Genomic DNA, 13999 nt, shown 5'->3' on the forward strand with positions numbered 1-13999 from the left:
AAAGTGATGCACTCTTAATTATTATAAGAAATAGACTTTCCAGTTTATTAATTCCCTTAAGCGTTTTATATTTTTCGAACAGCAGTTCTCATTCTTTGGCTTGTTAAAAACTGACTGATGAGTTTGCTGCACTGTTGGCCATAGAACTGCTTCTGGGACCATGTTGGGCCCACGTTGTTCTGGGACTGGTGAGGCTTCCTTATATCATCCTGAATGATTTTTCCTTCAGACCATATTGGTATCTGAGGAAATTTTACATGGCTTTATATGGGCAAATAAGGCCCTATACAAATTCCACTGTTGGGATAGCATCCAGTTTCAAGCGTAGATCTAATGTATTACATAGTGACTATTCCCCTGATCTTTTTTTTTTTTTTCTCCCCCACTCTGGTAAGAGAACTATATCTATGTAGTCAACACAGTTGATGGTTTCTTCCATAAGACTGTAACAGACACAGTTCTCTTTCTTCATAATTTTACATGAACCTATAGGAGACCCACACAAAACACATCCATAAACAAAATATGAGCTGCTTTTTTTTTTATTTATTCTTTCAGGAAAGTCACCCAGTTTGCTCACGAACAAGTCTAAAAAGAGACATATCAAGCTAAAAAAAATATTTCCAATAAACAACAAACATCACATAAAACTAGATGATGGCTGACAGAAATATGATTTTTTTTTACTAATAATACTGTCTCTCTAAACAGCATGAACCTCTTTAACACTTAGAATTGTAATTATTTTTGTATTCCTGTGATATTGAGTTTCTTTATTTTATTTGCTGTGAATTGATATATCTTTTAGTTACACACCATTCATCTTTTCAAATCACCTTTGTTAACAGCATCGACATCGTGTTTAAATACCATAGTTCACAGTGGACTATTACTCCTGTTACACAGCACTGGTCTTCTTTATTCCTTCCTAAGCAGTTTGTTAGTGTAAATATTGTTATTTTAAGATGTGACTCAGAAACAGTCTGCTTTTTCTCACAGTCACTGAGTTGTATTGAAATAGTAACACACAAGACTACACGATACTTATTCTTATGTAGTCTGACCATTAGTGGGTCATGACAGCGTCTGAGGAGAAATTGAATATGAATTATATTAAAAAAAAGGCTTAATCAGAAGTGGTTTCCCACCTAATGGGACTGGGTTTTTTTGGTAGTATAGGGCAGCTACAAAACTACAGCTGGAGTTCCAAAATGTGATGCTCCATTTGAGCAGTGCTTATGTCCACATCTTGCATTTTGTTCTAGCACAGAAATCTTTGCATCCTCAAGCAGAGTTTGGCTCAGACATGCCCATAGGATTTGAGCACCTTACTCTGTAGCATCATTCACCTCACAGTGGCCCACTAGTTGTTATTACGTATTCTTTGTAAAGGCTCTGCTAAGATACCAAATAAGAACTGATGACGAATCTAGTAAAAAAGTTGTCATAGGAAAGTGCTGTAATGCCCACTTGTTGGTCACCTTGTCTTCTTGTCTCTGAGATTAGATAATTAATTTCCTTATTGTATTGTAGTGGATTTTATTGTATTCCTAATTATATTGGATGGAACCGAAGAAGTCACATACTTTCTCAGGAATATTTATTGTTAGATAATTGGGAAGTTGTATTTTTAAGTTCTTGCCCTCTTTTGGAAGGTTCCCTTTTCTCTTTATATTGAATTTGGGTGCCTAAATAATAACTTGAGTGGAAAGCATATTTATGTTATCTTTTTAGATTGAGCCCTGATCACCTTTTACAACAGAGCAAGATTAAGAGAACTGAACTGACATCTCATAAAGGGCTTACTGATCACAAGACTTTATTGTAGACAAACAAATAACTATGTAACATATAAAAACATATACCAACAAAAAATTACCAAATGAACAAACAAACAAAAAGTATTAGCTCAGGGCTGAAGAATTTTAAAAATATTATTTCCAACAGAAAAGGGTATAGCTGAACTCTGTGGATTACATATGATGAATATTTCAGCACTTCTCACATTACTAGCCATGACTGAAAGCTGGAAACACATTATGATGAACTAAAGTATTAGGTGTTCCAACATAAGGAGAAGTAACTGGACAAAGATGGATTTTCTTTTCTTACATATGTATAGCAGCTCACTCTAAAATAACACTGAGCTGACAGAGTAAAGAGAAATAATATTTAGTATATGAAACAGAGGAAAAATAGCACAGCAGAGAGAACTAGAAAACTGTATTTTGTGTGATTTGCTTTCAGAACTTGACACTGTTAACAAGCGGTACTGTAATTAGAAATGTTGCTTACAACAAGGTGCATGCTACTATAACAACAAAATATCTCCTAAAATGTGTCTTATAATGGAAATATTTATATTTATTTACATTATTTTCCATTGATAACATTAATTCAATTAAATCAAAAGATGAGACAGCTGTTGAACTCTTGTCCAGAAACAGTGTCTTGGCAGTGCAAAAGAAGATGGTTTAAAGGACACATTTTCTCTGCTTTCGACAATGTTTCCTATTTTGGCTGACTGTCATATGGCTATCATCTCCCAAATTACATAGTATTGAAAGATTAGTGTATTATCAAGTCAATGTACTTGTGTAGTAGCAGCCTGTTCTTTTTTTTTTTTAATACAAACACCTCCCCCAAACAAACAAACAAACAAACAAACAAAAAAAACCAAATAAACAAATAAACAAACTGTATGAAAACATGAGTCAGGAAACATTTAAGGACTCTTTGAAGTGTCATTAAAAATTGAAATGATCTGATTTTCTAAAACCTGACCGGCTGCAAGTCCTATATATAGTCTGCTCCCTGATGCAGATTTTTCCCTGTTCGTATCCTTTTAGTTGTAAATAAACTATATGTTAAGTTATTATTTTCAATGGAAGCTATTATGACTTTGGAATTTAAGGGAAATTAAATGTATATCCTCAATGGTATGGATAATACAAGCAAATCATCTACCTCCCTTAAAAAGCAGTTACAAATTATTACCAACTTATAACAAGTGAAGGAGCTTCTTAATAACAGTGTTGACTTATACTGTTTGTAAAAGCTAAGAAAACATTTCATTTTAGAAGTATTGGGGTGGCTATTATGGATATTGCTGGTTGTATGAAATCAAGCATTTAATTTTAAATCTCTGACATTATTCTTTCACAAACTGCAACCTAGCTTTATTTACACTGAAACATTCCTATCAGTTGCTGACACCATCCTCGACACCATGTAAATTAAGCTAACTTCTCAAAAACATATTTCTGAAACTAGTCCTAGCAGAAAAAAAAAAACCAGTAAGTCACTTCTCAGAGGCTTTTCATAATGTTTTTGTTTGTTTGTTTGTTTCTTTGGAACAAACCTCTATAACCACAAAAATAGCATTTTAAAAAGAGAAAGAGTTTGTTCCCAACCTGACAATGTCAGAAATAAAACTGAGACACAGAAATCTTATTTCAGATGTGTCCTTAGGTAAATTTGCACAATTTGACGTTTGTTGATTATTTATCCATGATCTGTGGTATATGTATATTAAACATGCTGGAATCTTTGCTGAATCACCTTAGATATTTCCAGATTAAAAACAAACAACAACAAGAAAAAAAAAAGGTACAAAACCAACAAACAAACACAACAGCAAGAACAAAAATAACAACTACAACAACTATAACAAAAGGTGAAACCAAATACGTATCAAAAAAAGGCCACTCAACACACACAAAAACCCAATCAATCAACCAAACACAAACAAAACCCAAACAAACAAAACCAACTGGACTAAACAAACAAACAAAACCAACCAGCCAAACCCAACCCACCAACCAACAAAACGCAACCCAAACCAAACAACTCCACCAAATGTAACAAATATATTAATATAGATATATTAGTTTAAGATATCTAGGCAAAAGCACCTGCTAAGTGGTCCAGCCCAAATCCAAGCCACAAGACTAGTTCCTTCTCTGTTTCGTTTCAGAGTCTGCATTTGTAACTATAGTTGACTGTAGTACATGGGAAGCAAGAACAAGTGTTCTCAAAACTGGTTAGGAGATATCAGCCAGTTGTACCAGCATCATTACACAAACACTCCAGGTGTGTGGTGAAAACAAAAATAAAACCAAAAATATTTTTTTTAGGATCTTTTGCATAAAGGTGATGCTCATGTAAAGACTTGAGTCTCTTGAGCAGGGTAATAGGTTGCTTTCCATGTGTTCAAGGGTACTTGTAAAGTTTTCTCAAGCTGGGTGTGATGACAGTCCCCAATCCTCTGTTCTGCTAAATTCATATAGCCCGCCGGCCAGCAATCCCACCTGCCCACTCACACACGTGCATGATGCCTGCTACTGACTCTCTTAAACTACATATAAAACACTTATGTGATGATTCTGGAGCCTACAAGAACAGCTTCTACTACCTCGTCTGTGTACATTTTGGTCAATCCTACCACATGAACCACCTGGGAGAGCCTCTTGGATGGCCAGGCTCTCCATTCTTGCCACACTGTTCTGTTCCAGTCCAAGCATCAGGAAGACTATACTGTGTAGTCAAGGAGGGTCTCTAGATACTGCATCAGAACCCAGACTTCAGACCAGAGCTGTAAGAACAGAAAAAAGCAACAGAGCCCAGGCTTTGGCTTAAATATGCCAAGTTATCTCACCTGAACGAAAAATTAATTTGTTTGATAAACGATTAGCCAGACACATAATTAATGCAAACATAAACTGAGAAAGGCAAATCTCTTTCCCATGTTTTTTCTTTTTTTTTTTTTCTCTGAATGCTTTATTTCTGTTATTCTGTGACAATAACAAAATGAATTTAGTATCAGCATGCATTTGGATGAGAAAATCTTTATTGTTTTGTCCTAAATAAGCTTATTAAGGTATCACATGAGCTGGCTTTCTGCCTGCTTTCTAGTGAACAGATGCACTGAGAAAGAGAAACAAAAATGTATAAATTAGAACATTAGATGTGAGTGCTTTTTTGTGGCCTAAAACTATAGATAAATGTTATGCAAGTACTGGGTTTTGAGCAGGGGAGAGGGTAGAGTTTTTTTTTATTTTTTAGCTCAGAAAATTAAATTCAACTTTCTTGTCAAGAAGAGAAAAAAAATATGAATTATGGTTAGATGAAGTTTTAAGTAAATATTACTGAACACAAGAAGTTCATCAAATCTCTCATTTCAGGCCACGTCCTTAACAGTTATTCATATTGAATAGTACAGCCTTACCACACATTACATTTATTTCAATACATAAAGGTGACAAAATTAAACCAACATTGAAGACATCTTACATTTCAAATTTCAACGCCGTTATTAAGAGCAAATTGAACACTTTTTGCTCCCTCATAATCATGTTCAAAAGAAATTTAACTCGGGATTTTTGCTTGTGATGAGCTTCATAAACTTCATTATTCCCTAGTTTGAATCCAAGACAACCTTCAGAAAAAATTATCCCTTCATATTTGGTTCAGACTGAGTAAGGGGTTTATGGTCATATTGACACATACATAAATAAATGCATAGTGTTTTGCAGTTCTATTCAGAGCCAACATTTTCAAGCAATAAACCATGATGGACAGAATTCATAAACATTGGTACATTCCAAATTAGAGATCAAATGCACTGTTAGCAACCATCTCACCCTACAGTGCAGTTGAATGCAGCCACTTTGCTGTGTATATATATGCATTCTACAACAGGCAATAAAAATATGTAATGCCTTTAGAAAATGCAGCAGGATGTAAACACAGTTATGTAAAGAAAGAGTAGCAAATTTGGAATTATGTTATCCATAGAAGAAATTAACAAATGTGCCATCAAATTAATTTTGATATGTAAACGAAAGTGAACTTTAGTATTTACTTGTGTTTGATGAACATGAATTACACAAAAAGAAACTCAGTCTCCATATGGAATTATTTTTAGCGTATTCTCATTGACATAAATGAGGCTAGAAATAGTAAAAATATAATGTAATTCAATAGCACAAATGCCAGGGTCATACACTTGGGGACTAATAGTAGTTTTGACTAGAAGTAGAAACTTGTCATTTGGAAACATAAGAGGACAAAAGTCTAGGGATATTAGTTGATTGCAATATGACCATGAGCCATCAATGTGCTATGTCTGGAAAAAATGCAAATTTGATCTTAAAGCATATCAAGAAAGGATTTTTTTGAGCAGTGATAAGATGTTCTTATTATTGTACAAGACATTGGTGATCAGAAGTGAACTACTATTTTAGCTCCAGTCTGTTGGCATTCTTCGCAAGTTGTAACAAGCCCTTAAACTGGGAGCAGTGAGAGGAGTCTAGGGCCATTGATAGCAAAATTCTTACACTGAAAAGACTTCGAAGCTTGTTACAGGACTGATCAGAGGGATAAAGATGAGGTAATAGAGAATGATTTTGCTATAAGGTTGCTTAGCTTTTTGCTCTCCCGTGGGAAACACAAATGAATGACAAGGCATGATTTGAAAGATTTTCCTGGGAGCTGAGCTTCACACATCTAAGTGGATCATGGCAGTGTGATCTTGAATGGAATGAGACTGCAGGGACATCACATGTCTGTTACTGTGATTGCCTCTGTTTCTAACCAAAAGTAAGAAGCAGAGAAACATACTGAATTGAGTAGTATTCCTGTATAACTTAGATATCATAATGATTTCTTCATTCATTACAGACTTTTATGTGAGAGGTGTGTTTCTCCCTTGCATGAAAGGGACAGATATAATTTTAAAGATTACCAATGGCCATTGGAAAAAAACACTTCATAATAACTCTTAGAGTATGTATGCAGACTTCTCACTAAAGAACCCAGCAGACAATGCATGCTGACTCTCCAAAACTAAGGCAATACTTTCCAGGACATACATGGCTAGTATTATTTGTCCTGTGGAAAAACAAACAAACAAACAAACAAACACAAACACACAAACAAACAAAAACACAAACAAAAACAAGCAAAAAACCAACCAAACAAAACCAAACCAAACTGGAAGGTAGAAAAAGATATTCCCAGGATATGATCAACAGTGTGAAATCTGTAGGAAGACAAAAGCAAACAGCTGTTTTCCCAGATTCAGGTGATGGAAAGCAGTACATGTAATGACTGAAAGCGGGAGTTTTCAGTATGGAAGACATTGCTCACACTACTTCTGGTGAACCCAATGCTGCCAGTGTACATACTGATAGAAGACAGACTGTTATTTAGTCAGCCGTGCTGTCTCTAACTACACAACAGAACCAATGAGTAGTTTGATTGCAATTGTATTTTGGACCAATTTACAATTTCCTCTTAACAGTACTGATGCATAATAAAACATGAAACATGATGTATGACAACAAAATCACTAAATGGTTAAGTTTAGGCCATCAATGATAAATCGCTCAGCCATCCAGTCACACAAACTTGTAAATAGGCAGGAATACTGCAACAGATAACTATTTATGCAATAATGCAATATCAAGCTTGTCTGAAAAGGAATTAACCCCATGGACCATCATCAGCATCCCTCCCAAAATGCAAGGAAATATTGCAGAGAAATCAGCACTAAGAGAGTTTACATGTTCTGTGAATTCTTTTTGTAGATTAACAGACAATGAAGGAAGTAAATATTTGCTGTAAAAAACAGACATGTACATGTCTGAATGGTGAACATAAAGTAGTCAGGGGTAATAATATCCTTCAATATTGAAGAAAGACGCTGCTGGAAATTAACAAGAAACATTTGCTAGCAGAGTCTCAAGAGGAAAAAATAACAATAAATAAATCCCTTATTGCCCATTTTAGACTGAAACTGATGTACAGAATTTGTTCTAGGACATTTTGGGAAATATCATGAAGAGGACCCTGTATGGAGCCAAGTTCCAATTGCTAAATCCATAATACGTACTTTGAACGAGCTGTCTTTCAGAAAACAGCACAGAAGGCTCTGTGCAATACTAGATGTTTTAAAATTATGTTCAACATCCTATATGTATCTGATGGAAAACATAAGAAGACATTGAACAAAACAATAGAACAGTGAAATAATTCACATCTGTATGCTAATAATGTCACCAGATATAAGACAATGAAATATAATTAGAACATAATTAGGGATTACTCAGTATATTCAAATATAAACAAAGAGAAAGGGGAGTACAGAAGAGACAGAATAGAAAAAATACTTTTCTTCCAAATAAGTTTCTTTTCTTTTCTTTTCTTTTCTTTTCTTTTCTTTTCTTTTCTTTTCTTTTCTTTTCTTTTCTTTTCTTTTCTTTTCTTTTCTTTTCTTTTCTTTTCTTTTCTTTTCTTTTCTTTTCTTTTCTTTTCTTTTCCTTTCCTTTCCTTTCCTTTCCTTTCCTTTCCTTTCTTTTCCTTTTCTTTTCCTTTTCTTTTCCTTTTCTTTTCCTTTTCTTTTCCTTTCCTTTCCTTTCCTTTCCTTTCCTTTCCTTTCCTTTCCTTTCCTTTCCTTTCCTTTCCTTTCCTTTCCTTTCCTTTCCTTTCCTTTCCTTTCCTTTCCTTTCCTTTCCTTTCCTTTCCTTTCCTTTCCTTTCCTTTCCTTTCCTTTCCTTTCCTTTCCTTTCCTCTCCGTGTGTGCATGTGTAATAGGGCAGTTTTCCAAAGTAGGGGAAACATAGTTCATTTTCATTCAGAAAAGAAAATTTTAAACTGACCTTGCCCTGTTGCTATTGTTCTCAAAAATATTTTAAAAAGCTATCCTGTTTCCATGCAATATTTGTAAAATGATCTAGAGATGCATGTGATTGGAGTACTCTGGGATGTGCCTAAAAGGGAACTAAGCTTTTGTTTCCTTTCCCACTTCTCTTAAATACACAACTTGGATGAAACCAGCAGAACACCACTTGTTTCATATTTGAGGGAAATAATTGAAGCTCAGCACTTCTTTTGATTTTATTGCAAATTCTGTATAAGGAAAAAATCCCTTCAAATAGTGGAGTTTTAAGTTGTTTTTTTGGTTGTTTGGTTGGTTTGTGGTTTTTATTTTAATTTTTTCCTTCTTGAAAATATTTCTTCCTTTCATTTGAAAAAAATAATGAAATAATGGAAACATTTCTTTTTTTTCATATTCTAGGCTGAAATGTATTTCTGACATCTTGATTTTGTTACTTATATATAAACTTAGAAACTAAAAATGTCACAATTGAGGAGAGGACAGAACAAATGAAAACAAAATGAGAAATCTACTACTCCAGATTGAATGCTCAATATAAAGCATATTCTGGAAAGAACTACAAGGAGAATACTGTTTAGCAGTGGAAAAATTTTGCAGCCTTATAGAATCTTAATACTGTGCTGGAAAAACATAATCCAATTCACATCTAATGCTGGCAGCTATATAGTCACAATAGATAACTATATTAATTCAAGGAAGTTGGGCTACCATGAGGCCATATGTGAAAAAGCTATGACTAAAATACCAAAACTGTATTTTTCAGGCTATGAAGAATGCATTGAGAAGGGCACATCTTCAGGAAGACAATGCTGATCCTTATAGGAAATGTGCTTGGTGACCACAACACACTGAGGCTGAACAGAGCTAATTGAAGGTCGTTTGGGAATCTGAGCACAGCTTTTGGGAACCTCTCTGGCAGCCCATGAAGGAATGAGAAGGCTGCATTGCCAATAAGGATGACCAAGGCAGTGACTTTTTCCTGGCACTGTCAGTCCAGCTCAGTACACCATGTAATCCATTACAGCTGCTGATGGGGTGGACATTGAGAGTTGCTGGTTATGAAGGATACAAGGCTGAAATGGAAAACAGAAGAGTGGGATTAACGTATACATAAAGCAAGCAGTTATCTGGGGGAATAACAACCTCCATGAGAAGCAGGCAAGGGTCAGCTGCCCAGCAAATGATGGCAGAGCACTGGAGAAAAGGCCACTTTCAGCTTCTGATACACATAAGCCACAGCCCTTCTATCAGGCAAGAACCCCCAGTGACAGCAGAAGCTACAGAACTATCTTTATTCCTATCTTTCCCATATGTATAGGAGCAGATCTCTACCCTTAGGTCCCATGCAACACACTAAATAAAAGTTGCCAGAGCAGCTGAAAAGTTTCTCCCTTTGCTTGGCAAAATGGCCTGCTGTTTGCAGGCTTTATGTGTTTGTCTGCATATATATATATATATAAAAATGTGTATTTTATATATATATATATATGTATGTGTATTTTTTATATATATATGTATATACATTTTTTTTTTCCTTCTGGAAGGAGGGGTATATGTGTTCAATAACCCTTAGTTGAGAAAGGGGTCTTCAGAAGTTCAGAATTCCACCTCCAATAAGAAAAGTTAGAATTTATTTCATTTACTACAATAAGCTATTTCTGAATGATATTATAGAATATCAGATCAAGCTGACAAAAAAGATAAACCCTTTTAGAATTAATTTATTATAACTGCTAAGGTTTTTGTTGCTCTATGATAGTTATTTTTTTCCACCCAGGCTGTAAGGAAACAATAGCTATAGTCTTTCCCTGTGCTGCAAGATTTGGCTGAGAATGAAAATTTATTGCAAATATACACAAGGGGTAATGATAAGAGAGGTTCTGCAGCTGCATGACTGCAATTATGTCATAATATGAGGAATGCATGTTTCAGTGACCAGTGCTAAACCAATATTTCTTTCCTCTGATAAAGTCAACCTAGTTTATTATGTTAACCTCATGTGTATATTGCTGCAGCCTCTGCTACTGATAATATTACTTTGAGATTCTTGGGTGAAAGGGCCTTTGTAAAATGCTTTAAGAGTCAATTAAATCCACATTTCAGATGAATAAATCAACTCAGAAACCTTTGTAATGCTCTGGCTCACTGGTGTGGTTCAGAATGAAAAATAAAATCCTTGATTTGCAAATATGAGTCGGTAGCTATTTCTAACAGCTAAATGGCTTTCTCTCCATCTTGCACTCTGCTTATGATCATTGCTCAAGAGATGATGAGAAAAATTGTCTGAATGCCAGAAACGGTAATTTAGATAGAAAGATCCCTGATCTGTTGCCCAAGACTTCAAAAAGTTAATAAAAACATAATAATGTACTCTACTGGAAAACTGAGTATTGTTATCTCACATTGTAAAGCTACCTTAGTCATAAATGTAGATTCTAAGGAAGAATGAAGTTTAATAGAGAATTTGAAATAAAAATAAATTATATGACAAGGAAAGAAGAATCTTTTGGACTGAACTTGAAAAAAAGCTGCAGTTTTGACTTGATACATAGACTACAAAATAAGTAGTCTATACAAAACAGAATAAAATGCAAAACAAGAGAGACTAAGATTCTGCATACTGTATACAAATACATTTTCAAGACTCAGTGATATTTTACATCTACTTGTATCTGCAGGGTGTATTTTCACTGTAATCTGAATCATAGATGGAAGAGTTCTTTCAAGTTATCATGCAGATCATCTTATTCCTAATGAAGTGTTGTTCCCTAAACACACTTGGTAATGTTTTGTCCTCTCTGGTTTTAAGCACTCAAATACATGTCTGCTCCTTCAGTATTCATTAAGAAGTTGTTCTATACATGAGTGAATCTCACTATCTGTAAAAGTTTCCCACCATTCAACTTAATTATTTCCCTTTTTCTTAGTTAAGATATGTTTTGGAGAACAGATAATGTCACCTGACACTTGGTAAATGTGACTTTGCCATTACTGACAATGGTCACAGATTTTGTATCGACCCGTGGGCTCCTGACTTGTATGGGTGTCTTGGCCTATTTTTAACTGCTGTCCCACTACCAAGTGACTATCACTCAGACTGGTTTAGCTAAAACCCTGTGAATACCTTAGAGTGAAGGTCTGATAAACCTTGGACAAAAGTTACTGCCAAGCAAACAATATCTCTTTGCATCCTCTGAGACTACAGGTAGCTATTCTAGGTTTTGTGAGGAATGGATCGGAAGGGAGCAACTTGTGTAAAGGAAACATGTAGAGAGAGACCCAGGCAGCCCCCAAGAGTGATGTGGAAGGAATCATCTATATTGCACTCCTCCCAGCAGAGAGGAGGGAGAAGCCCCCAACATGAGCTCCCAGCAAAGACCTTGGGACACTGCCAGCTTCTGGTAACTTCCCTCCCCTGTTTAAGACTGAAGTGTAACAGTGAAAAATAGGGGTAGATAACTGGTGAGTTTTATATGACCTTTTTAGCTGTATGAGGCTCATACATATCATATTAGGTAATTCAATATATTAATATGGTAAATGGCTGCATAATGATTTCTTACGTCCATGTGTATGTGTTCACTTTTTCCCCTAACAATATTTTAAGTGTAACATCTAAGGGTAACGGAAAAGGCAAACATGCTTCAAAGAAAGAAATAATCAAATAAGTAGGCATAATCACATGGGAAGAACAAATTGGGAAATAAGAATCATATTGATTTTTTCAAAAAACAGACCAAGTTATAGTCATTTCAGTTCCCTCTATGAGAGGACAGTATGCAAACCGAGACTTTTGAGAAAAGAAGTCAGCTTGAAAACATATAAAAGAAGCATGAAAATTTGTGACTGTGGGGTTCAACACTGCACAGCAGTGGAACCATCAGGCTGAGTTTGATGCTGGCAGAAGGCACCTGCCAGCATCTGCCTAGGTCTGTCTGAACACCCTTCCCTTTGAATGCCATGAGTAGTTTAAATCCAACTAGACATTTGATGTTAAAGGATGCAACAAGAGGGGACTCACCAGGTTTGAGGGCACATAACCATGCATATTTCTGAGGGGGGCAAGTGGAGTGAGAACTGGTGAGGATTAGTTACAGAAGGGTGATGAAATTTGTAGGTGTTTACAAACATTTTGTGAATGCCTAGTGTTACATCTGTTTTATTGATCATGGATGTATAGCTCAGAGTTTGTTGTTAATTGCATTTCATTAATATTAGATCTATAAACAGCTTCAACCCTGATTTGATTTAAATCACGTGAGGAATTTATTCCAGTGACTGATGATGCAATAAGAAACAATAATCTACTATAGCTAGAACAAAAAGCCACAGGTTCCAACGAAGAAGAGATTCACGCTATTAGGAAAATATTTCCAAAAGTAAAAGATAATGAAACACTGGAATAGGTTTAGAGAACTGTCATCATTGGAAGTTTTTAAGAGCATAGGAAGATTTCTAAAAAAAAAAATTGGATAAATATGTATCAGTAAAATGGAAATAAAGTTAAAGCTTCATCAGAATGGAAAGAAATTCCAAGATCCAAGACAAAAGAATTTATACATTATATATTCATTTGCCTTACAGATCTTATACATTCAAGTGAATATACTAAGTGAAAATAATCAGCCAGAGTCGAGAAGTGGCTAATAAGATGGCACAAATCAGCACAAGAACACACAGCAAAAGGAACAATTTATAAGATGTAAGGACTTGACAGTGTCCTTGCACATGTATTAAGGCCATAAAAGTATAGTACAGTATTTTATTCGTTTTGATTTAACCAGCTTTATGTAGGGATTCTTATCAGTTCAGTAACTCATTTTACAATATACGGTGAGAAGAGCAGACTGTCAAACTATCACTAATATGATGAGGTGAATAAAGAACTGTCTGTGAACAACTGTATTCATTAAAATGCTGTTATAACATTGCTGCAAAGTTGCAGAATATTTCTGGTTGCTATACTGCTGCCACATGGATGAATGACACTGAATGCAACATATATTTACAGTACAGCCATTCATTCTGTACTGATATTTTAAGACAAGATCACGATCCGGGGTGCTATCCATTTTGACTGAAAAAATGTCACTCCTGTGAGGTGTTTCTAGCATCAGTTTATATCCAGACAGAATAGATATGAAGCACACCAAGGTTACCATAATCTTTCATGTCGTTCCTCATCACACATGAGGACTCTTAATCTCAAGGACTATATTAAACTGAATTTAGCTGCTGTCATTTTTACAATTGGAACATCTAGCAAAATAAGTAAACAAAGAAACAAACAAAAGTAATAAACCAATAAAGGTAATAAAA

Source organism: Patagioenas fasciata, chromosome 1 (assembly GCF_037038585.1).
Source record: "Patagioenas fasciata isolate bPatFas1 chromosome 1, bPatFas1.hap1, whole genome shotgun sequence".
NCBI lineage: Eukaryota > Metazoa > Chordata > Aves > Columbiformes > Columbidae > Patagioenas > Patagioenas fasciata.